The following is a 23,579-nucleotide window of genomic DNA, read 5'->3' on the forward strand; positions in this document are numbered from 1 at the left end:
CGCATTTTGTTCTCCTCCAATTACTTTCAATGTTTTGTTGTAGAATGTGAATATAAGTTAGTTTAAAACGTTTGCAAATTGGGTGTAGACACAGAGGCGCAATGTTGAATATGTTTCATGGATTTTAAGCATAAACTTGCTAGTTGGAGGACGAGTGGAGAGGTTGCCATGTGTGCGTTGGACCATGTGGTTTGTTCGTTGCAAATGAGAGTGAGCAGAAGCCGCGTGGTGGCTGTGTTCTTGATGTTGCAGAGTTTTGAGAGTAATTGTGAAGCGAAATCTGTAAACATCTGTGAATGTGTCTCTTCTATAATACAGGTATGTGAGTTTATGCAATTTTTTTTATATACCTTTCATGTGTTGCGATGTAAATCACGTTATTTGTTTTTGTGATATATTTCATCTTGTTTGTGAGACTTCTGAGTGTAAGAGTTTGAGAATAATTGGACAAATCCAGTGTTTTGTCGACAAAAATCTTCTCAAAGCACTCTTAAATGAGAGAGGATTTAACATCACTTTGTCAAAATAGGGTACATATTACATGACCTATTGGACACTGTTCATGCAAGCATTGGATTTCGCCTTTAAGTCTGTATTGACGAGAACATGACTACATTTGGGCAGCACTCACACAGAGGATTGACTCAATTTAACACATTTAGCCATTCATCCCTGATTTTTTTTTTTTGAGACCCGGTGGTGAGAATTCAGAAATCAGCAAACCATTTTCTGCTTGCCTAAAAATATCAGAAGACCAACATATACGGTTGAAAATTTAATACTTGTTCCATTAAATTCAATTAATGTATTTGCAACAGTCGTTTGGGGGAAACGGCATTGTAACCAGATGGATGCATCGTTTCGCTACTTCCTCTCTCCTTTTCTCTTCTCACACCAACTCAGAGAGGCACATTCACATTTTAGCAGTGGTAAAGGTGTTAAGGTGGCACTTGCGCACGCACACAACGCAACAAAAAAACAGAACATCAGTGGTTACAAAACGCGTGGCAAACAGATGTTGCACGATACACATGGAAGCGACAACGGTGAAATGTGGTGGCCATCGCGGCACTTTATGGCCGCTGGTCCTGCCGGGCTTGCCTTGTTGTGTGTAGTGTTATAAAATTAAACAAATACATTTGGGAGCTGTACTAGCACACAGTTCCAACAGGCTTGCACGCTCAGTGGAGTAATTGAGTCCTCCGCTGCCATGAGCTTTCTCACATTTAATAAGATTAGTGATAATCACCACATTTGTTGTCCCCTTGAGATTATATCGCTTTTCCATGTGTAAATCTGTGCATAATGCAATCATTGCTAAGTCTTCGTCGATCAATACTTGAGAACCCTCATTCACACAAGTAGTAAAGAAAAGCGTTGAAAACAACCTTAGAGTTTGGGATTCGTCATTAGAAATGTTATTAGATTCACAGCCCCTTGTAAGAATCGCAGCGGGTGTAATTAAGAAAGAATATCACAATCAATATGTGAGCCGTGGCTGAAAACGCACAACGTATTTTGCCATTAATATCACTTTGGCCTGCAAAACATTCAAGAGAAATTGGTCCAGTGATGACTCCCAAGCTCATTGCCCCAGTTGACAAGCGCGTGTTGGATATCGAGTCGAGTGTGCGGTGGCTGCCTCGGGTCGCTCGCTAGCTTTATTACAACGTTGTGATTGAAAGTGGAGCTGGAGCAAAACTTGCAAGGGATAGAGAGAATACCCGGGAGAAATGAAGAGGCAGGCAAAGGGATAATCTGAAAATAAACTATATTGGGTACACAACAACTCACACATTATGAGGTATGCATCAACATATAATAGTTAGCACGTGTGTTTGCGTGTGCGCGCGCATGTATGTGTGTGTGTGCTGGGCAATCAATTCGATTGTTTTTATTTCTTTCTCTGTGTTTTCACTGGGGTGCTTCTCCAGCTTGCACTAAACACTAATTCCCTTACTGCTCATAGCGCCACTCTCATTTCAGCTCTTTATTATGTGTGTGCGTTGTGCTGATCTTCGCCCCTGTAAAGCAATACTGTGTCTGCACACACACACACATGCACAAACACAAGAACTGAATTAAGAAATGCTGTGTTCATCACACATCTCAAAGAAGAAACGGTAAAGTAAAATGCATACAAAGCTTGTGAGACTATTGGCAAATTGTGGATACATATGTTACTTTATTTCTCCAGATATTGTCTTTTGTCAGGTTTCAGTCAACTCATTAAAAGTCAGCCAGTGCAGGACTTGCACAGTAAGTGCATCCTTGGGGACAAGAGTCCCTTTTACTACCTGAACAACAACAACAACAACAACAAACATAATGTCACGCTCAGCATGCCTTTCTGACATTTCTGTAGAGACATGCAGTATGGAGGAGTCTGTGTGCTCCTTTCGATAAACTGAATAGTTCATCCGAGACCAGAGTCAAAAGCTTCAAAAGTGTCGGCTCATTTGGAGAAAAACAGATTGATGGGAGAAAAAAATACATTTTAATGCAACAGTAACTAAAAAAAAAAAAGAAATGTAAGGGTGATCAGTTTTTCAAGACACTGCAGATTTAATAACATTTTAAGACTTTGATAAACAATTATAATTAATGAATCTAATTTGATTTGGTACAAACAGGGAAATGTGGAGCTTGATAGATTATCCATCAGTTATTTCCCAATATTGGCGGAGAGGTGGAGACACTATGGTTAAAATAGAATATTCGTGGCATTCGCATAGTCAGGCATGGATTATATTTAATTAAAAAGTAGATTGGATATTTCATGACCGTCAAGGTTAAATGGTAAACCAAATATTAATTAATGTTCTAATAGACTATCATAAAGCACAGGTACATTGCTGTTAAAAAATACATTAAAAAAAGAGAAAAAAACATGTAAATGAAATGGCAATACATTCCTTGTTTTTAGTTTCAATAGATTTATCAAGTTCACAAAAAATGCATGCATAATACTTTGGTCCTCTGCACTGTGTTCCCAAAGTGATGTGGTTGTACAAAGTGTGAATAAATTATGAAAGTATATTCATGTGTAACATCGTACAGAAGAGATTTTTTTCAAAATTCTAAATATGAATCCAAACCAATTATGACTGGAAAAAAATCAAGAAAATAAGAGCATACGTGTAGTGCTGCTGCTCAGCTGTATAATTATAACTAATTACCAATCATTATTCACTATTTTAAGGTTTTGTGCATACACCTCTGCTACCGGGTAAATTACAATGACATGTTCTTTTTTTAGCCAAACATTTTGCATTTCGTATTTCACATGAAGATACAGTTCATACATCTGCTTTCATCACTGGTAAAATATATTCTTATTCTTGAAATGTATTCATTCAGTTATTGTTTCTGTTTGATCGAGAGAGACAACAGAGCCATCCATCCATCCATTTTCTGAGCTGCTTATCCTCACAAGGTTCGTGGGAATGGTGGAGCATATCCCAGCAATCATCGGGCAGAAGGCGGGATACACCCTGAACTAGTTGCCACCCAATTGCAGGGCACATGGAGACAAACAACAGTCGCACTCACAATCACACCTTGAGAAAATTTTGAGTCTCCAATTAATGCATGTTTTGGGGATGTGGGAGGAAACCCTCGCAGGCATGGGGAGATCATGCAAACTCCACACAGGTGGGGCCAGGATTTGAACCTCAATGCTCAGAACGGTGAGGCCAGTGCTCTAACCAGCTTCCCCACCATGCCGCCACGGAAGAAACATCCATCCATCCATCCATTGGACAAACCGCTCATCCTCACAAGGGTAATGGAAAAGCTGAAGCTTATCCCAATTAGCTTCAGGCGAAAGGCGGACTACACCCTGAATTGGTCGCCAGTCAGTCGCAGGGCAGATACTGTATCGACACCATCACTGAGCGGGAATCGATCCCACGCCCACCAAGGTCAGGTGTGTGTACCACTACACCATCACTGACTGTCTCAGCAGAAACAATGTATATAAATTAATAACTCTCAAATTCCTCCTGCAGGTATTACTTTTAGCACTCTGTTGTCTTTGCAGGTTCTTCCCAGATGATTAAAAAACACATTTTTATTTTTTGTTACACTTCACTCATGCATGCTCAACTGATCCTAGTATACTGTATATGCAAAGTTTGTGATGCAGAAAGAAGGCGGTCACCACCATGTTGCCCATGAAAAATATAAAACCATGGAATAAAACATCTCCAGTCTACATGCGCGCATGTTTCAAAGAATAAAGAGCTTGAGCGCTCAGTTAAAAATTTAGTTGATGTGCTGAAATGAAGAAATGTGGAAAGTGGTGTGTTTGAGCTGTTATGGCGCACGGACGCACAGACTCTGCAGTATACTGTGGAATATCCTTCACCGTTATAACATTTGCCCCTGAGAATTCTCCTTGAATGGGCTGAGAATAGAATGCGTGCACATCGATGTGCACCTAAAGCTTAAAACCGAATCACAAGGCATCGGTGGCTGTGTTTACATGGGCAGCAATCTTCCACAAAATGCTCGACTGAGCCAATCTTTGGAATCATTTAAATGGAATGAATTGTTGAAACACTAGGTGGAGTATTTCTGTTAGTCACATTATTCTTAAGATGCTGTACAGTGTGTGACACAGACTAACACCAAGTGTAGTTGTTGTGTTTAATTTTGTATTATTTATATATAAGATCTTATTAAATGCTTGAAAAAGGGTTTCAATTGACTGAAATTATTTTTTAACATTTTATATCGTTTGACTGAGGCACTTGTTTCAGTCTCAAACAACACAAAGCTTAATGCAGAAACAACAAAAAAGCATGTAACGTGCACTTTTACTTGTACACGGGCGGTCAGCACCCACTCCTTTGACTACATGGGTGTTTTTAGTGATGCCACGCAAGTCTCAAGAAGTAAATCAGGACATTTGGTCTCGTGGGAAAGATCGAGTGAGAGCATGGGAAGGTTAACAGAAGACAAAAAAAAAGATCATATAGAAAGCAAAAGAATCTGGAAGGAAGATGAAAACAAGTGAATAATGAGTGCACTGCAATCCAACACACAAAGCAATTACTACTATACATTGTACTCAGCTTCATCTCTGTTTTGCCTCTCAAACATCTCCTCATTGAATGTAAATATGTTGGTGTGTAAATGTTTTTGTGTTACTTCTAGGGTGGCTTATACAATTTCAGTGAATCCACTTTCAGTGTTGTGCTGTTTTCTGCTGAACGAACTCGGGACCGCCTCACGGAACAACAAAAACTGTGTAGGCTCATATATTCCTTAAGACTTGTATACACAATAGGCATGCAGCAAATATACATCGTCATCACCCTTATGTGGGCTTACATGTTACAGGGGGAGTGCTTGTCGCCATGATGGAATTAGCCTGCAGGCAGCAAGCTGGGCTCCCGAGTAGTATGCTGTTGAGTAGTATACGATGAAATATTCACTGAGTATGTCGTGCAATAGAACGCCACTTCAAACGTTTCCATCTGCATTGTATTACAAATAACTTCCGACTTTACCATGTCATCCCCATAATAGGAAGAGAATAACAAGCTCATATAATAAACATTATGATGAAATAACACCTGCCTTTATTCTTCTAAATTCTTGAATATTTTACAGGAGCTTTCACGTGTCTGCAATAATTCTAATTTGTCCAGGGATGAGGAGTCATATTTCTCAGATGAAACCAACTGTAGGTGTAGAATGATGCTATTAAAAAGAGCCCCCCCATCCCCTAGAAACGATTCAATGGAAAGAGAAATGCCAATGTGTGCTGTCGTTTACCTTTGGGAGCGCAACGTGATTGAGCGTTATTTTCATGGCATAGATTTCTTGGGAGTCTTTGCTGTCTTGGTCATAATTATTGTGAGCTTCGATTGAATATGCACTTATTTAATAGAACATAAATAATGTTTATGATTGTGGTCATAATTCTGAAATGGTGCATGGATGCACTGCATCAAATTTAGGGCTGCTTCTACTATTTTGAATTCATTAATTCGAGATCAGCTATCCTCCAACCACTGAGCTGTGTACCGGTCCATGGAACATTTGATACCAGGCTACACAGAGAATTAACAACAACAACAAAAATCATTACAGTCCGAAAGAATTTGTATTCCAAAATGCATTTGTCTGTGACTCAGCTTACACGCTGACCATTAAAAAAATGAGTAGAAAATACAAACGTCTCTGGTGAGCTTCGTGGGAAAAGGGGAAGAGGTCAAGTGATAAGATGAAAAACTGTACTTTGGTGGCAATATCAGCAATCCTACCAAATAAACGGACTTATTAGTACAAGTGATTTTTATGCACTAAATCTTACCTGCATAGTATGCGGTGATAGGCTCTTAAATGAGGCAATGAAGCCTTCACAACTGCCACAAAATCATCCAACGTACAGTTTAATTTCCTGTTCCTTATTAAACATTCTCTTTGTAGCAACACTGACGTGGATTTATTCGCCGTTTGGTTGGACTCTCACCATAGCATAAAGCAGAAAGCAAAATTAATGTTAGTTTTTACAAGCTACTAAATCCCATTTAACAACATTTCAGGAGCAGGCGTGGTGGAGCCAACAGAGAGCAGAAAACGGAATGCTGTAATGAATGATAAGGAATTAGTTGCGGTGTGATAAGATTGAGGTGACGATGACATGGAAAAAAGAAGAAGAAGAACGAGACAAAAGAAAGCAGAGTGGCACAAAACGTAAAGGGAATGAAGGAATAAACAACAAAACTGTTCTTTGGGAAATCGAACAGCCCAAGCCTGAGGAAGACTTAGTTTTTGCAAAAATTCAATATGATGGAGGACTGACAGAAGCAAAGGTCCTTCTTTGGTGATTGAGAGAAATAAAGAAAAGCAGTGACAATTGAAGTCTTGAGGATCAAGATCTTCAATAGCTTTGAAGCTGAATGGAGAGCCTGTTCTCTTTTAGAAAACAACGTGGCGGTAGCCCACTGCTCTCTCGTTGTAGCATCCGGTATGCCTATGGAGCTGGAATTCACTGCAGGGTTACCATCTATGCGGGAGGAGAAGCATTCGGCTCATTCATTAATAATGGCCTCCAATATTGAATTGGAAATTCTCCTGAATCAACTCCCCAAGGAGATAAAAGTTAATATGCATTCATAGTGTGTTTAGTTTCACCCCTGACCCCTCAGAGGGGTTGTATTATACTGTATACTTGCACTACATTGTATGGACTTAAGCAAGGGCAAAAAAGTCACACTTTTTTCTTTCTTTTTTAAAAATGTTGCCATTTATTTGATTTTAATAATCTTTGATCATTTGGTAATTTGGGTTGGAAATACCTAGGATGCCCTTTATCAACCTATGTTAGTCAGCCAAAACCATTTTTCAGATGAGACAGCTGGATTTCTCATCAATATTTTACATGTAAATAAGCTTTGCTTTGATTGGATCACTGTTCCCCTTCAATTGAAAATGGAAAAACAGTTTTGCTCTAATTGGTAGTAGGCTAGATTGTGGCAGCTATTATCGCGATAACCAGTTTTTCAGCAGGTGGTGAGTGTTCTTCCACTAATAGGAAGGATAAACTTGGTTTAAATCATGGTGAGATAAATTAATTTTGCCCCACTGGTGATGTGTTATCAAAATAGTAATCCGAGATATAGCCTAAACCTGACCGGATACTGTGAAAACTTTTACTTGAGCTTTAAAGAAAAAAAAAATCAATAGTAATAATATTTTTAAAATTTGATGATAACCTGCTTAGCTGTCAGTCTTTGACGCTGGTTGAAAACTGTGAAAAAAACATATCCAGGCAGGCTTACACGGAAACAAAAACACAGAGAATATGCTCTATAAATACAGTGTGGAGGTAATGTTCATCGTGTAAAGTGGGCGGATTAACTGGAACCAGGTCAGAGCAAAAGCAGAACATGCTCCAGCTTTTCTCCCATTTAGCTGCCTTTCCCAGCATCTTGCTGTCGTGGTGTCACTTCGGCCTTCGCCATCTCTCTCATCCACATTGCAAAGTATTTCACACAATTATCTGGTACCAGACAATCAATTAATGAATAAGATCATTTTCTTTTTAAATTAACAGGAGCAGAAAATAGAAGATAGGTCAGGGGATATTCAAATTTATTTGCGGTATTTTATTTTTCCCAAAACTCTCCGTTTTCTGTCTCAGGGTTAGGGTTGTGATTGATAAATCGACCGCGTTATTGAGATTGATACAAATTTGTAGTTTCTCCTCCAAAAGCTTTTTTGAATTTGCGGTCACTTTCCCGGACTGTCTTCATCTGCACTGCCCCCATCAACCCCCTGCACCTCCTGAATTGTTCATCCAAACCCATTCAGATAACTTCAAAACCTTGCAGAAAGTCAGAATGTGTAAAATTCTACAACTCTTCATGAAACCCAACTGCTATGTAAAAAAAACAAGAAAAGAAAAAGAGATTGCTATGCAAAAATGTACTGTGCCAAATTGTGTTTCGTTGATTGACGCTCGAGTTTTATAAGAATTGCCTGCCTCTGAGACAGACTGATTGTGATTTACGATAGAATGGCTGAAGTGACTAGAAAGAGGCTGTTTGTTAGCTAACGCTGGCGGCTGCCTTTTCCGATGACCATTCATAACGCTTTCGCTTTGATTTTATTTGTGGATTGACTTCCATATTTTGCAAGTGAACGTGCTACCGATCTCATTTTTAGTAAAACATTTCCACATGTTTGAAGCACCGCTGCTAGTTAACAGCACCGATTGGTTTCAGTGAGGCGTCCATGTTGCTAATCCCACAAAGCGTGATAGGTAATAATACATTGAATTCAAGCTTTAATCGTCATTACGCGTTAACTAGTCATTTCAACCCCAATACTGTACAGCTCAGAGAGAAAGCCCATGATTTTCTGGACTCTAGTGAGTCATCCATTCTCATCAGTACCTTTCACTACAACCTTGTCTATCGTAGATGAGTCGATGAATTCATCCATTAATGAGGAGCCACTCTCCAGCACAGCGAAGAGATTGGGTAGCAAAGTAAAAAAGCAAAAGGCCAAGTTGGGCAATTGGTTTCAAGGTGGACATGGGAGCAAGTTTAATTCGTGGAGTTAGCCGGAGTGAAAAATGCATTGTGCTGAAGAAAGCTGCCTTTGTTGTGAAGCACTACTGTATTAAACTCATCCATCCTCAGAGCGATGAGAAACATAGCATCTACAGAGCAGTCATCATTCACCTGTAGCATCGCTCACTTTGCATAATATGAGCATAAAAAGTCCTTTACGACTACCACAGCCAATAAATACGGTCGACGTCAGTTATTTTTTTTCCTTTTCTCCTCTTGTCTTATTTAGATCATGTCTACAGATGTGCTTTTAGCCTGGAACCCTCCTGTTTCCTTTTTGATCCTTGAAAAAGCATCACTTGAGAGAACGATGTGCTCGCCATTCTTGAACCTGTCCATGCATTTAAGTGGGTAAAGTTGGGGTGCTTGATAGCCAGCGTTAATTGCGTGGATCAGGGGCTCAGAAAATGGATGGATGGATGAAATCAGTTGTGCTCATAGGATTAATTACCAGTAGAAATCACTCCATTGAGTCATGGCGTCTAATAAACACACACGCAGACACGCAAACATGTACAGATGTCCATATTTGTCAAAGCAGGGGAACTGAAGGTTTTTTGGCATCCTTCATCACGATGAGATAGTGAGCTGCATTTGAGGGACTGGTCAGCCAGAGCCGTGTTGGATCCGCCATTACAACAGCTTGGGGTGTTACATAAGCGCTCATAGCCTGGACTGAGCACATAAGAATGACAAAGGCCCAAGCAAGCAAGTACTGTATACAGGTAACAATGAGAAATAGGTTGAAATTACATGCCGATTTTGTTTGGCAATTAAGAATAAGGATAATTATAGGTAGGTAAGTGAGTCATGGGCTTTTTTTCATTTTTTTTTTTTTTTTTTAGGGTTAGGTTTTTTTCACATTTGATGTCGTTTAAGGAATAACGCCGGCACTCTTTTACTCACCATCTTCTCTTTCTACCTTTCTGATCTCTTTCTTCGGCCAGCACATTCTGTCCATTTACACAACAAATAATGCTGACAAATAAGATGGAAGTGAAAGAAAACAGTGACAGAAAGAAAGCGAGGCAGAGGCACACAGCAAAAAACAATACAGTTTAAGAGACAAAGAGGACAAGCACATGGAGAAATGAGGAATGGTGACCATTTTCAAAAGCACCGAGAAATAATGGTATATCAGTGATATACTCATTTTCTCTTCATTGCATTTTTTATTTCTGTCTGATCCATATTCTACACTGTTCAGTACTTCTAATCGCTCCTCTTGCTCCTGTAACGCTACAGGGCTGTGAGGATAGGATCATTCATAACTAATTCATAGCTTCTCACCACATACAGTACATATTTAGACGGGCTTGAATACTGGCTAATTCCGTATCTCACCACGTGCAGAATAACACATCTTTTGTATGAATGATTAAGCAGCTTCTCACCCACCACTTTGGAGGAAGACTGGAGTCAGCGAGGTCAGAAAAGACCGCCTTCTTCTATTTTTCTTTTTTTTTCTTCACAATTTGGCTTTCAAACTCCAGCATTGAGTAAACATTCAAAAAGCTGAGAACGAATGCATTTATTGTGAATTAGATATGTTGTTGTCATCTAATAAATAGACATCACAAAGATGAGGCGGTCCCTCGCCTGGAAAAAAACATTCAGCCCTCCAAGTGTAAAGACAAAATTATTCTGGTTCTTTCACTAGTATCCCATCGCTTAGTCTTAGACAGAAGATGTACAAACAGGACAAAGGCAGGCTGGCTAAACTATAGCTATACAGTATCTACACTACGAATACAAATGTGCAATACAAGATTTCATGAGGAATTCATGAGTTTAGGATCTTCTTTCCTATCTTCCGGTGGTGTGTTTTACGAGTACCCAGCGTATTCGTCGAATAGCAAAATGCATAAAGCATCCATCGTATCTCTGTACTGCTTGTCGTCACGAGGGTTGCCGATGTTCTGGAGTAACAAGAAAAAAAATGGTGCCATTGTGGGAGAATGAATGATAATAAATGGCAACTGGTCATCGGTTTCATCTGCTCTGCCAATCAGCTTTCTTGTCCGTCCTCTCGTCTAAATGCTGCGTTTTATTTTTAGTTTTGTCCTGTCTGATCATTGTTGTTGTATAGCTGCTCCCTTTGACCTTTTAACATTTGGAATCCAGTCAAATCCATTTTCAGTTTTAGAACAATCTCTTTTCTGTCTCTCTGCCTATCTGAGTGCATTCTGGGAAATATTAATAGCGTGTCATTAACAGTAGTTACAGCAGAAGAGCACTTATTTTGCTCGCACAGTGCCGTGCTTCTCTATTTGAGGAATATGATGTCTTGAGATAAGCCCCTTTATGTGGATTTTCCGGACATGAATGAGTGCATGCATCCTTCTTTTTGAGAATGCTTAAATTGCAGTCCGCAGAAACAAGTCAAGAATGGCTCAGGCTTTGAATGGAACCACGCTGATGATGAAGAATAACTTGGCCAGTGGGTGGATATCATCTGCTAGCAACACTGACAAATGTGTCGCAGTCCACAACCCTTCCCAGAAGGCATCTACAGTATTATAAATCCAGCCAGGTGTCATCATCATGCCTGTTTGTAATTTTTATTTTTATTTACTTGTTTGGGCATCTGTGCGCTTCTGCTCCAATTTTTTTTTTTTTTTTTTTGTCTCTCCAGCAAAGTGATCCACAGCTAGTGCTGATATTGTCTCTTTAGTGTCATGTGTGCTTTGTTTTGGATTTGAACACTGTTGTTTATTTTTGTGTTTATTGCAGAAGTTGTTTTTGTTCTCTCAACACATTTTTCATTGGACAGTTCTCTCACTTTTGACTTGTTTGTCGACGGATTTCAATTTGTTCTTGGATTTTTGTCAAGCAAAATACAAACAAACAAAAAACGTCCATCCAAACAGACCCTCCAAAAATGCCCGTTCATCAATGGCTTCAGGTTGTGGACCAGGTGAAATCAACAAAATAGCAACCACATATTTTTGGGATTACCTATACATATTTTAAATCTGTTTGGATCTCCACCGACTCTTATTAACCTGTTAACCTTTACCATATTTTCTACTCTCTCAATCACTTTTTAAACTCTTAAACTCGCAAACCACAGTAAAAGTGTACACTATGTACGTACATTTTGTTTGTTGTTCTAATTTTCATGCTTCCTGCTAGGAAGCGTTTATTACACCACAAAAAATGACAGCATACACTCAAAATCCTGCAATATCGTGATTTATACACAATATGGAATTTGGGGAAAAGAATCTGCCATGCACTGAATCTATAATAGGGGATCCGCGATACCTGAGGGAAGACTATGTTAGTGTTGGTTTACACACCAGAAAAGGTTTCTTAAATATAAAAGATAAAAATGTCTGGATTATGAGAGAAGAGACTCATCTGGCCGCAGATGAGATGCAAGGAGGCATAAAATGAATACGACATAAGGAACCTCTGGCACCAAATTAAGATCGGGGAAACATATGCCGCGCTTCCAGCTTATCCTGAAGCAGACACTTATCTAACATTGGTGGTACGTGTGTGAAAAGAAATGCTCATGTTCCACTTGCCTGTATAACTAGGTGTATCAACGTGTTCTCAGTAGAACCTTAAAGGAAAACATTAAACCTTTAACCACGCAAAAAGCCCAGTATTTGGGGTTTGTGCCACTTTACACTATAATGAGATATTGATGTCTATACAGCACCTACACACAACCGGCCGTTGGATCTCTTATTGATGAAATCATAAAACTGCTAAAATGTTATTTATCTGCTTGGCCAGAACCACAATATGCGGCAGTGTACTTATCCATTGTTGAATAATTTAGGCAATAATAATGCCCATGTCTGCTATAGTTTATTCATTTAATAAAACAGCCCTTTAACATAAAATATCACCGAAGTGAGCCTTGTGCGATACCAGAAATGTTACTGGTTCCAACATGTTCATGTTTCCCTGTTTTCCAGTCATGAAGGACTTCCAACAGATCAAAACAAAGGCAGAGAAGGATAATTCTGATGTAATAACAATTTAATAACCGATAGATGAGAACAACATCAAAAGCGGCAGCTCCTTTAATGAGTTTTTAATGCGGTGTAACCATTTAGATGGCAAAAGCACGAAAGCTGTGAAAATTATATATCTGCAGAAAATTCATTCAGAAGCCTTTTCTGATTCAGCAAGGTCGAGAGTTCAACACGGCAGAATGGAAAGCAAATAACAAGCAAGCCTCACAGCTGCATGAAGATCTGCGCCAAAATAGAGTCCTTGGCCTGTGGCTTCACTTTTTGAGCAAGCATAATAGAAATAGATTTATTTTCCGGAGAACGTTGATTAAAAAAAAAGTTCTAAAATAAAAAAATAAAATAAAATTTAACACTCGCAGACCAGTATTTAATTACTATGTTATAATACTTTGTAGTGAAATCACACAGTATCCTATTGAGAGATGCATGCAATATTTTGTACTTCTCCTGGAACTCAATATAGTAGACATATATACTCATTAATCCCCCCCCCCCAAAAAAAAAAAAAGGTCCGTGGAGATAACTTTTAACATAAAATACTGCAGGGTCAGTGCCTAGATGGATGCGGTTCACAGGTGAACTGAACATGTACACTCTTACTTCCTGGTTTTTGACAGATTCTCACTTTTCAATCAGCTCATTCGAATGTGTGATTTTATAAAATGCAACTGTCGACACATCATGATTATTTCAATGTTGCTGATGGCACAGACCATACTTTATAGCACATAACAGCCCCCCCTCCCCCGCCTTTCTTGCTCTATCGTTCAGCTCTCTGAGCTGGCTGCGTGCACTTATTTCAAATGTACACTTAAAACCTTGGAGCATCTGCCTTGATTCTACGTAAGCTTTCAGTCAACACATCCCAGGATGATGCAAGTAAAGCTCTCACAAATGAAGACAACCATAAAGGACTGTTTTACTTTACATCCACTGTGGAAAGGCTAATACAATAGAAGCTCAATAAACTATTTTGACGATACAGTAATGGCATCTTTTTGTAAAATTACATGCAAATCAATAAGTTTCTTAATAATGCAGAAGAATAACTGAACTATGGCACAATCTTCATTATATTAACAAAACATTTCTTTAATGTTTGCGCTTGCTGCCAAGTGGAGTGCAAAAGTATCCGTAAGACCTACATCATACACCAGTGAGTTCTTACCTTGAGTTGTGGCGGCACTGGAGGAGTGTGGGTGTGCGCGTTTACAGCCAAACTATCCAAAATGGAAATGCTGAAACCTGTCTGGACTCACGAGTGGGGGGGAGGCATAGAGGGGGAGGGGGGGTGAGGCAAAGAGAAGATGAACAGAAAACACCAGCCGTCTGAAGTGCAAACGTGGTAAAATGAAAAGAGGGGATGTAACTGCAGCTCCTGCTCGAGTGCAACGCTTTTGTGGGAAGAATTACGTGTACTTTGCTCCCTTCCTACTGCCAACACTCCTCCCTGCTCCACTCACTCACTCACTCACTCACTCACTCACTCACTCACTCACTGGGAAAAAAAAAATCTTTTTTCATAGGAGATGACCATTAGAAGCCGATTGAAGCCCAGCATGCCCAAACGTGCCCTACAGTCCCGACTCCATCCCGGTCCAAAACTTGCATGTTATACGGCCAAACAAATATTCTCTCTTTGTCGGCACATCAGAGGAGTTAGGATTAAACTGTGGGATTTAACCTCCATCATTTCATCGCTTGTTCTGATGCTTAATGACATCAGTGATTGGCAAATGAGCACCACTGTTAGGTGGGAAGAGAGAGAGAAAAAAAAGAGAAATTAAAAATCTTTAAAGCATCATGCGGAACCCCGTCGGTCTACTGGGTGTTAAATGGGGTCACTGGGGTCAGGGGTGAACTGTTTGGCATTGAACGTACAGTCTGTGCATACGCGTAAATATATCAGTGTGCCTGCAGACAGATGGCTACTGTGATGACGCACGAGCTAACTCCTGTGTTCAAGCACATGCTTTCATGGTTTCTATGGGAGCCCAAGAGGCAGTAGTTATATTTCATCATTTATGATATACAGTATCTCACATAAGTGAGCGTTTTGTAAATAATACCCTGAGTGGTACAACACTGGGAAAATTATTACAACATAATTGTAAATGTACCGTGGCCTCCAAATAACAGAATACTTGAAACTGTTGGCAACAAAAGTGGTATACCCCTTGGTGAAAATCTGCCTCTGTGTTATGTGGCATGTGGCACTTAACAATGTATTACAATATGCGAGCAAAATGCTCCTTTCAATTCACACAATTTTTTTGCACCTCCAAATAAAATTCAACAAATGAGCTCAAGTGCCACCAAACTTAATGTAATACCATTTTTTAGGTTATTATTATTGTTAATATTTTCAAGTTAATGAAAAACCAAACTGTGATCTTAGAATGAGGAGAGATATCTCATTTCGGCATGTCGTGCCATGACTTTTTGCAGTGACTCTCTTCTGACCGGAGTGAAGAAAGCTGCGGCCACAGCTGATGCTTAGCAACGTTTAACTATGGGAGGAGAGGGGACCAGAGCAGAGGAAAAACAAAAACCTGGCAAGATTATGAATCCTGACATTCTGAAAGCAAGCTGGTGGCCAAGACCAAATAGTGATGTGATGGAAAAGGTTCCACGTAGATATCATATATGTTTCAAACTTACTATTCAACCTGCAATACCTTTTCCCTCTAAAATGCATTTTTTGTCATTTTTATGCAAATTTACCTCACCGGGGACCTGGAAGCCTCTAATTATATTTATTGTGCTCATAGGATGTATACACTTGCACGCTTGCGCTTTCGTCCACGTGCTTCCAATTTTCATTCCAGCAAATATTCACTTTGAGCTTGCGGCAGGCAACCTTTCATCTGCTGAAAAAGGATGCGTCTGTGAATGTGTCAGCGAGGCAGTGCGAGAAACGGGTCAAACGAGAGAGATCGAAAGGGTCACAACTCAACAAATAATAGAGTCTCATCAGTGAAGGTTTTTGGAGGATATTCACTGATTCGGACAACCATCAATAGAGTGAATTTAAAATCACGCTCCTAATGAGGAACATTGTCGGGACATGGTTATCCTTAATGCATGCAAAGTACGAAACAGTACATCTCTAGGTCCAAGTGGCACTCACAAATGTTCTACTTGGCTTTGGTGTTATTCTGTAGTGCTGATTCTCTTTAGACTGGTGAGCTGGAGTCCTGATTTGGTGTAAAAAGCAAGATACAGTCGATGTCAACAGCCAATTGCACTGCGCATATTGAAAAACTCATTATTAGCACGTTATTTAATGAACCCAACATGCCTCTTTTTAGTGCACCTGTCAGTAAAACTGATTCCATCGTATACTATAGTGAAGAAAATACGTATTTGTACACCCAAGTTCTCCCACTTAGAAATCATGGAGGGGTCTGAAAGTGTCATTGTAGGTGCATGTCCACTGTGAGAGAGATAATCTAAAACGAAAAATCCAGAAATCACAATGGATGATTTTTTTAACAATTTATTTGTGATACATCTGCAAATAAGTATTTGAACACCGTGCTATATTGGAAGCAAGAGTTCTGACCCTCAAAGACCTGTTAGTCTGCCTTTGAAAGTCTACATCCACTCCATGTATTATCTGTCACGGTCCAGCCCTAGCTGGGTGGGTCTCAGCACACCACTGCTGATTAAGAGGCGCACACCTGCGCCTCATCCTCGCTGATTCACCCTGGTATTTATAGGACCCAGGGAATAACTGGTCTTCACCAGATCGTCGCAACTCATGCCCCGTTCCTGCACTCCCGTACTCTTGATTGTCAACCCTGATGTACCGACCTCCGCCTGTCCTCCGGCCGAGTCCGTAAGGTTGACATCTTTGATACTCCTGTCTTCTCCGATTGGTCTTCCGTGTACCGACCCCTGCCTACTCGTGGACCTGCTCTCGACGCCCGACGTCCTGATTACCGCTGCCTCGCTTGACTGCCTGCCTGATCCACGAGTTTGGACCGAATAAACACTTTTAATGAACTACCTTTGCGTCTCCAGAGTCCTGCATTTGGGTCTTCCCTCCGTACTGATGGGTCGTGACATTATCATGATTCAGATGCACCTGTGTGAGGTCGTTAGCTGCATAAAGACACCTGCCCACCCCATACAATCAGTAAGACTCAAACTTGTAACATGGCCAAGACCAAAGAGCTGTTCAAATACACCAGAGACAAAATTGTACAATTTCACATGGCTGGAAAGGGCTACGGAGAAATTACCAAGCAGCTTGGTGAAAAAAGGTCCACTGTTGGAGCAATCATTAGAAAATGGAAGAAGCTAAACATGACGGGCAATCTCAATCAGAGTGGAGCCCCATGCTAGATATCACCTGGTGGGGTCTCAATGATCCTTAGAAAGGTGAATCAGCCCAGGACTACACGACAAGACTTGGTCAATTATGTGAAAAGAACTGGGACCACTGTTTCCAAGGTGACTGTTGGTAATACACTAAGACGTCATGGTTTGAAATCATGCATGGCACGGAAGGTTCCCCTGCTTAAACCAGCACATGTCAGGTCCTGTCTCAAGTTTGCCAATGACCATTTGGATGATACAGAGGAGCCATGGGAGAAGGTTTTGTGGTCAGATGAGACCAAAATGGAACTTTTTGGTCATAATTCTGCTAACCGTGTTTGGAGGAAGACGAATGATATGTGCCATCCCAAGAACACAATCCCTACTGAGAAGCATGGGGGTGGTAGGTCATGCTTTTGTTTTTTTTTTTCTGCACTCTATTAAGGAGAGTATGACCGCGGCCATGTATTGTGAGACTTTGGGGAACAACCTCTTTCCCTCCCAGAGCATTGAAGATGGCTCGTGGCTGGGTCTTTCAAGGTCTGGTTGGATAGGATTAGAAATTAGCTCATTAGAGGGACAGCCAAAGTTGCATGTTTTGGAGACAAGGTTCGAGAGACCAGACTTTGATGGTTTGGACATGTCCAGAAGTGAGAGAGGGAGTATATTGGTAGAAGGGTGCTGAGGATGGAGCTGTCAGCCAAAAGAACAAGAGGAAGGAAGTTTCTTTCGGCTTGTCCCTTTCGGGGTCGCCACAGCGTGTCATCTCAGATGAACGCACATATGTTTGACACAATTTTTACGCCGGATGCCCTTCCTGACGCAACCCTTCTCAGGGAGTGGAGGCCCCAGTGCAAAGGCTACTGTACCAAATGTTAAAATTGGTTTTCTCAGGTGCTCAAATCCATATTTGCAGCAGCATCACACAAATAAATCATTACAAAATCATCCATTGTGATTTCTGGATTTTTATTTTTAGATGATTTCTCTCACAGTGGATATGCACCTACGATGAACATTTCAGACCCCTCCATGATTTCCTAGTGGGAGAACTTGGAATATAGCAGGGTGTTCAAATACTCATTTTCTTCACTGTATATGTTATGTTATTCACTGTTATGTTTCACAGATTTTCAAAATACAAATGAGAATGGAGCTCATGATGTATTTTCAAAAGTTTATAAATACAAATAGAAATATAGGCCTATTGAAAGAGACTTACTGCTTGTATTAGGTTTTAGTGTTTGGTTTTTATATTATGAACAACTGGTGTGAAATGTGTGAAATGCTTTTTGTTGCGGTATTTAAAAATCTTGATTCGAAAGCATTTCATTTTGACCTTATTTAACCGGAAAGTCATCGCCTTGGTCTAGATTGAGGTTGTAATGTAGAATTGTGGGTAAGAAACAGAAAACAGTCAAGACTTTTGTTTATTTGTACTTTATGATTGGGTGCTTACAATACACTTAAGCAAACGGTGGAAAATTGTGTGTTATATGTTGGACACTGTGTTAGTGTTAGCCTCAATGACACATTCAGGCTTACAGTGTGTTTTTGCTTGCAGTTTTCATGTTGTCTGTTGATTTTGTAGTGTAGTGTAGAAAATCTGGACCTTATTAAAAATTGTGACCTTATTTGCTGGACCAGTGTAGCTAGACAGTGCCTGGAGAAAACCCACACATGCATGGCAAGAACAAGCAGAATCGAAACAGGAGAGCCAGACCTGGGAATGAAAAAAAAAAAGTAATGAAAAATAAACGTGAAAAAAATACCATAGTTAAATAAGGTACACCTTAAACAAATTATTAGTAACATTAATATATACAAATGAAAATAATTTATATTAAGTCCGCACAGTGGGTCAGCTCGTAAATCATCGGTCTCACAGTTCTGAGGACCCGGGTTCGATCCCAACCCCGCCTGTGTGGAGATTGCATGTTCTCCCTGTGCTTGTGTGGGTTTTCTCCGGGCACTCCAGTTTCTTCCCACATCCCAAAAACATGCAACATTAATTGGACACTTTAAATTGCTCCTAGGTGTAATTGTGAGTGCCCTGCGATTGGCTGGCAACCAGTTCAGGGTGTACCCCGCCTCCTGCCCGTTGACAGCTGGGATATGCTCCAGCACTCCCCACGACCCTCGTGAGTATAAGGGGCGAAGAAAATGTATTGATGGAAGAATTTATGTTTTTATTACTGCAATAAGCCAACATTGCATTGTGCAGTGCATTCTGGGAACTGCATGCATTGTTTTTATTTTCCCTGACATATTTGTTTCATAACACTGATTTGTAAGTTTTACATAGAAATCCAATGTTTTGAATATTTCTATTGTAATACCTCCGTGTGAGTGAATCAACACCGTTTCAGTGTTTTTTTCTTTACAGATTTTTCCTGTTATAATTTTACACCATTGCATTCAAAATTTCAGTGTTTTATTTAGTTTTATTTTGCAGTGAAGGAAGGCAGTAATTCTTTCGCATACCACAAGAGCAGGCATGCCCGAACGTTTTTGCCTCATGGTGGAACACCACTTGGACTTGATGATTTTCATGTGGGAAAAGGTTGACTTACATAAATAAGTGGAGACAAGGATGATACACATTTGCTCATTTTGGGGTAATTTTCCTCTGTGAGTGAGCTCTTCAAAGTGTTTGCAGGAATTCGCCTCAACTAATTCATCTGACATCAGTGTGCAACAATGACTCAATAACTCAACTGTCACTGTTATCCAGATGTGCGTGGAATAAACATCTTTGGAGAAGATTGCGCATAATGCTCATTGGTGTGTTATGCAGTGGTAATTAAGGATGTCCAGAAAAACATTGTCTTCCCTGGACTTGTCTGCAGACTCATCCTGCTGCAGCGAGAAGTACTCGGAATCTGCAATGTCCTTCCAAAGTTCCTTGGTCAAATCCTTGGCCATGGCTTCACTGCGTCGTATAGTTCTTGATAGCTGGAAAGCTCTGATCAAAGCTAGTATTTCTGTTTTGTTATTAAAGTCTTGGAATGACTCAGCTGGTTGAATTAAAGCCTCTTTCACTATCTTGCTGTTATGAAAGGATTTTTTTGTTCTTAATGATTAAGTGCCTCACCCGGAACGAAGCTACGGTGGCTGCCTTTACTTTTGAATGTAGCTGTGAGAAAAATGTCTGGACAACTGAGATCTTAGTTCCATCTCATTTCTCCCTATCAAGTCACTTTTCAGAGTTAAGTCTGTGTCAGAACAGACAGATGGCTACTGTAACAGTCTGAAAATGCTGCTCAAAATTTCCCGTTTTCGGCGTAGAGATTGCATACGGGACATGAGGCGAATGCAGTTTTAAAATTACATAGTGAAAAAAAGGCTACCTCCCATTCTGGATGGAAGTGGAATGTCCTGCTCTCCTACTCATTTTTGTACTCTTAAGTTTAGAAGACATAAATTAGAGGCTAACTTACGAGCTTACTAGCTTACTAACACCACTGGACTAGAGGAAGCCTGCAAACTACTATCTTCACTATTTGAATGACTACACTAGACCTGATTTGGAATGGTGATACAAATAGTTTTTTGAAAATACAAAAAGTCACTAGTGCCAACTTAACTTCTTAAAGTCGCGTGTTTGTGTCTTTTTGGATATTGGTAATTCAACATTGAGGGACAGAAATGGACTCATATATCATACCATACCTTATCTACCAGCAGTGTGATACAAGTTGACAGTGTTGACTATGTCTCTAAAACCTGACCACACATCACGTGTCACCAAAAGAGCACCAGCAGGACTCGTAAAAGCCAGACAGATGTGTAAGAGAGAGCCATTACGTTTTGTAGTGAATGGCTTTATTCTTAATGAGACGCACCTCCGTTGGTGCTGTGAAACTCGGCTGAAAAACACACATCATTAAAACCCCCGTGCACTGCTGGGAGAGGAAAATAAAATGGAAAGAATATGGTCAACTAAATTGTGCCATTAAAGGGAAGGCAAAAGCGCAGCTGTGTGGCAAAAAGGAAAACTGCGTCATTGGCTTTTGAAGACTCAGAGCAAACGTGCCAAATGTGTCACTCGGAGCTGGCAGGAAGGCTTCAAGCCAACAAACAGAAAGAAAGGGGAGGAGAGCTCTTATCTATCTATCTATCTATCTATCTATCTATCTATCTATCTATCTATCTATCTATCTATCTATCTATCTATCTATCTATCTATCTATCTATCTATCTATCTATCTATCTATCTATCTATCTATCTATCTATCTATCTATCTATCTATCTCTATCTATCTATCTATCTATCTATCTATCTATCTATCTATCATTTGGGCCGATCTTGTCTCAATTTTTAAGAGACTGCCACACCTAAAAACAACCGCCAGCCAAAGATAGAAGGTGTGACTGACGAGCTTATCATTTATTGCGCACTCGCTAGCACGCTCATTGTTGGGGTAACACCTGCGCACTCCTGCAACCATTGTGCTGACCTGTTAGCATGGGCAACTGGAGCTTTGCTGAAACTATGTTGGAATATCTATCCATCCATTTTCTGAGCTGCTTATCCTCGTATGGTTGTCTGACAATCGCAGGATACATCGAGACAGACAACAGTTGCACTCACAATCACACCTTGGGGTAATTTAGAGTGTCAATGCATTTTTTTGGGATGCGGGAGGAAACTAGAGTACATAGGGAAAACCTCTTGGAATATCCATGACTGGAAAATAAATGCTCAGCTGTTGTTAGTCAACACCTGGGCAAAAGACTATCAAAAAGAAGCAGTGCAAGGGACCTCAAGCCGCTTGAGACAGCAGAAGCGATGTAGAATAAGAAAAGTTTCGGGTCACTGGGTAAGTTCATTACCTGTTTTGGATTCTTAATAGATTGTAAATTCCCCAAAAAATAGAAACTTCAAATTAATGATATTTATTTATTTTCATAGACTAGGTGACATGTGGGAGAGTGCAAATGATGGCGTATCTTGATTTTTCGAGCAAACACGAGACTCGCTGGCGTGTTTTTTCAATTAAGGTAGACTGTTCTGTACCAAGATGGGCAAACCACCGCAACGGAGGTTTGGAACTGAAAGTCAATCTATGCCTACCAAATTACCAAAACTGGGTCTAGCCTGCTTTCTCCTCGCAGATTTTATACCAAAGTGTAGTGCTGGATTTGCGCTCATCACAAAAATTGAGCCATTAGTGCTATAGTCACACTCTCTTACCATTGTGGCTACCAACATGGCAGCTGTGGCTAATGTCAGCCAACAGTGGTAATGCAAGCTAAGTATTGTTTGTGCTTCTTGTTTTTTGATGCTGGACAGAGTTCTCTGTCACAATTTATCGCAAATGCACTTTTACTATCGTGTGCCATCACGAACGGTCATGTTTGAGAAGTCAGGGGTGTGACATGGGTCAGAAAAGCGAAAGGGGGTTAGGGATCAGTGATATGAGGCTACATTCAGAGGTTTTAAAACTGCAAACGTCCTTAAAATGTGCTTAAATCGGCTTAATTGTTTCCTATTGTTGTACATACATGCTGTAATAGCTAAGAACATGGATTTACATGCATATTTTATCCCTGCAGGCCTTAATTTAGAATAAAATCCCACACAGCCTGTAATCTACCCATAAGGCGTGTGTTTTATTTTGGCATAAAGTAACACGATTAGGCCGCATGCACACACACACACACACACACACACACACACACACCACACACACACACACACACACACACACACACACCACACACACACACACACACATGCACGCGTGCACACATGCACACGTACGCACACACACACACATGGTGTTTTTACTGGACAGCCTCCCGTTTCCGTTCAACGGAAGCTCTCCTTCGTATTTCACACTTGCATCTTGCCAACCCTCTTCTCCCCTTCTGTCACCCACCAGTATCACTCATCACTTCACTTCCCATCCAGTCTGCTTTTCCTTTGTCTTCCCTTTCACTTCTTTTGACCTTTTCAAGGCTGTCGGGCTTCTCATGGCCGTCATTCAGAGCCAGTGTTGACCCACATTGAGATTTTTTTTTTTTGCAGCTGTCAACTTACCAGAGGAGGAAAAAAAAGGCTAATTATTCAGAGTTTTGAAATGGGCTAAATAAACCTTTTAATGCATCATAATTCTGAAATGACAAAGATGATTTTCTGATACCTGCAGTCATTGCGTATTCAAAT

The 23,579-nt window shown here is 40.2% G+C and overlaps 2 protein-coding genes across 7 annotated transcripts in view; one reads left to right on the top strand and one right to left on the bottom strand.

Annotated features, from left to right (window-relative positions):
* Nucleotides 1-14,391, bottom strand: part of camkvl (CaM kinase-like vesicle-associated, like) — a 28,770-nt gene extending 14,379 nt beyond the window's left edge. Inside the window, exon 1 of the mRNA XM_061812640.1 lies at nt 14,253-14,391. The gene's annotated coding sequence lies outside the window, so the exon portion shown is untranslated. The remainder of the gene's footprint in view (nt 1-14,252) is intronic.
* The window catches only part of LOC133496738 (mitochondrial glutamate carrier 1-like), a 40,635-nt gene that overhangs the window by 123 nt on the left and 16,933 nt on the right, over nt 1-23,579 (top strand). For 3 of the 6 annotated variants that reach the window (XM_061812699.1, XM_061812709.1, XM_061812691.1), the window contains exons 1-2: nt 7-318; nt 19,444-19,548. The exons of 1 other annotated variant lie outside the window; for it this stretch is intronic. The gene's annotated coding sequence lies outside the window, so the exon portion shown is untranslated. Of the gene's footprint in view, nt 1-6; nt 319-19,443; nt 19,549-23,579 lie in introns of those variants that run through there. 2 more of the 6 variants (XM_061812653.1, XM_061812663.1) reach the window with 2 other exon arrangements.

Source organism: Syngnathoides biaculeatus, chromosome 2 (genome assembly GCF_019802595.1).
Source record: "Syngnathoides biaculeatus isolate LvHL_M chromosome 2, ASM1980259v1, whole genome shotgun sequence".
NCBI lineage: Eukaryota > Metazoa > Chordata > Actinopteri > Syngnathiformes > Syngnathidae > Syngnathoides > Syngnathoides biaculeatus.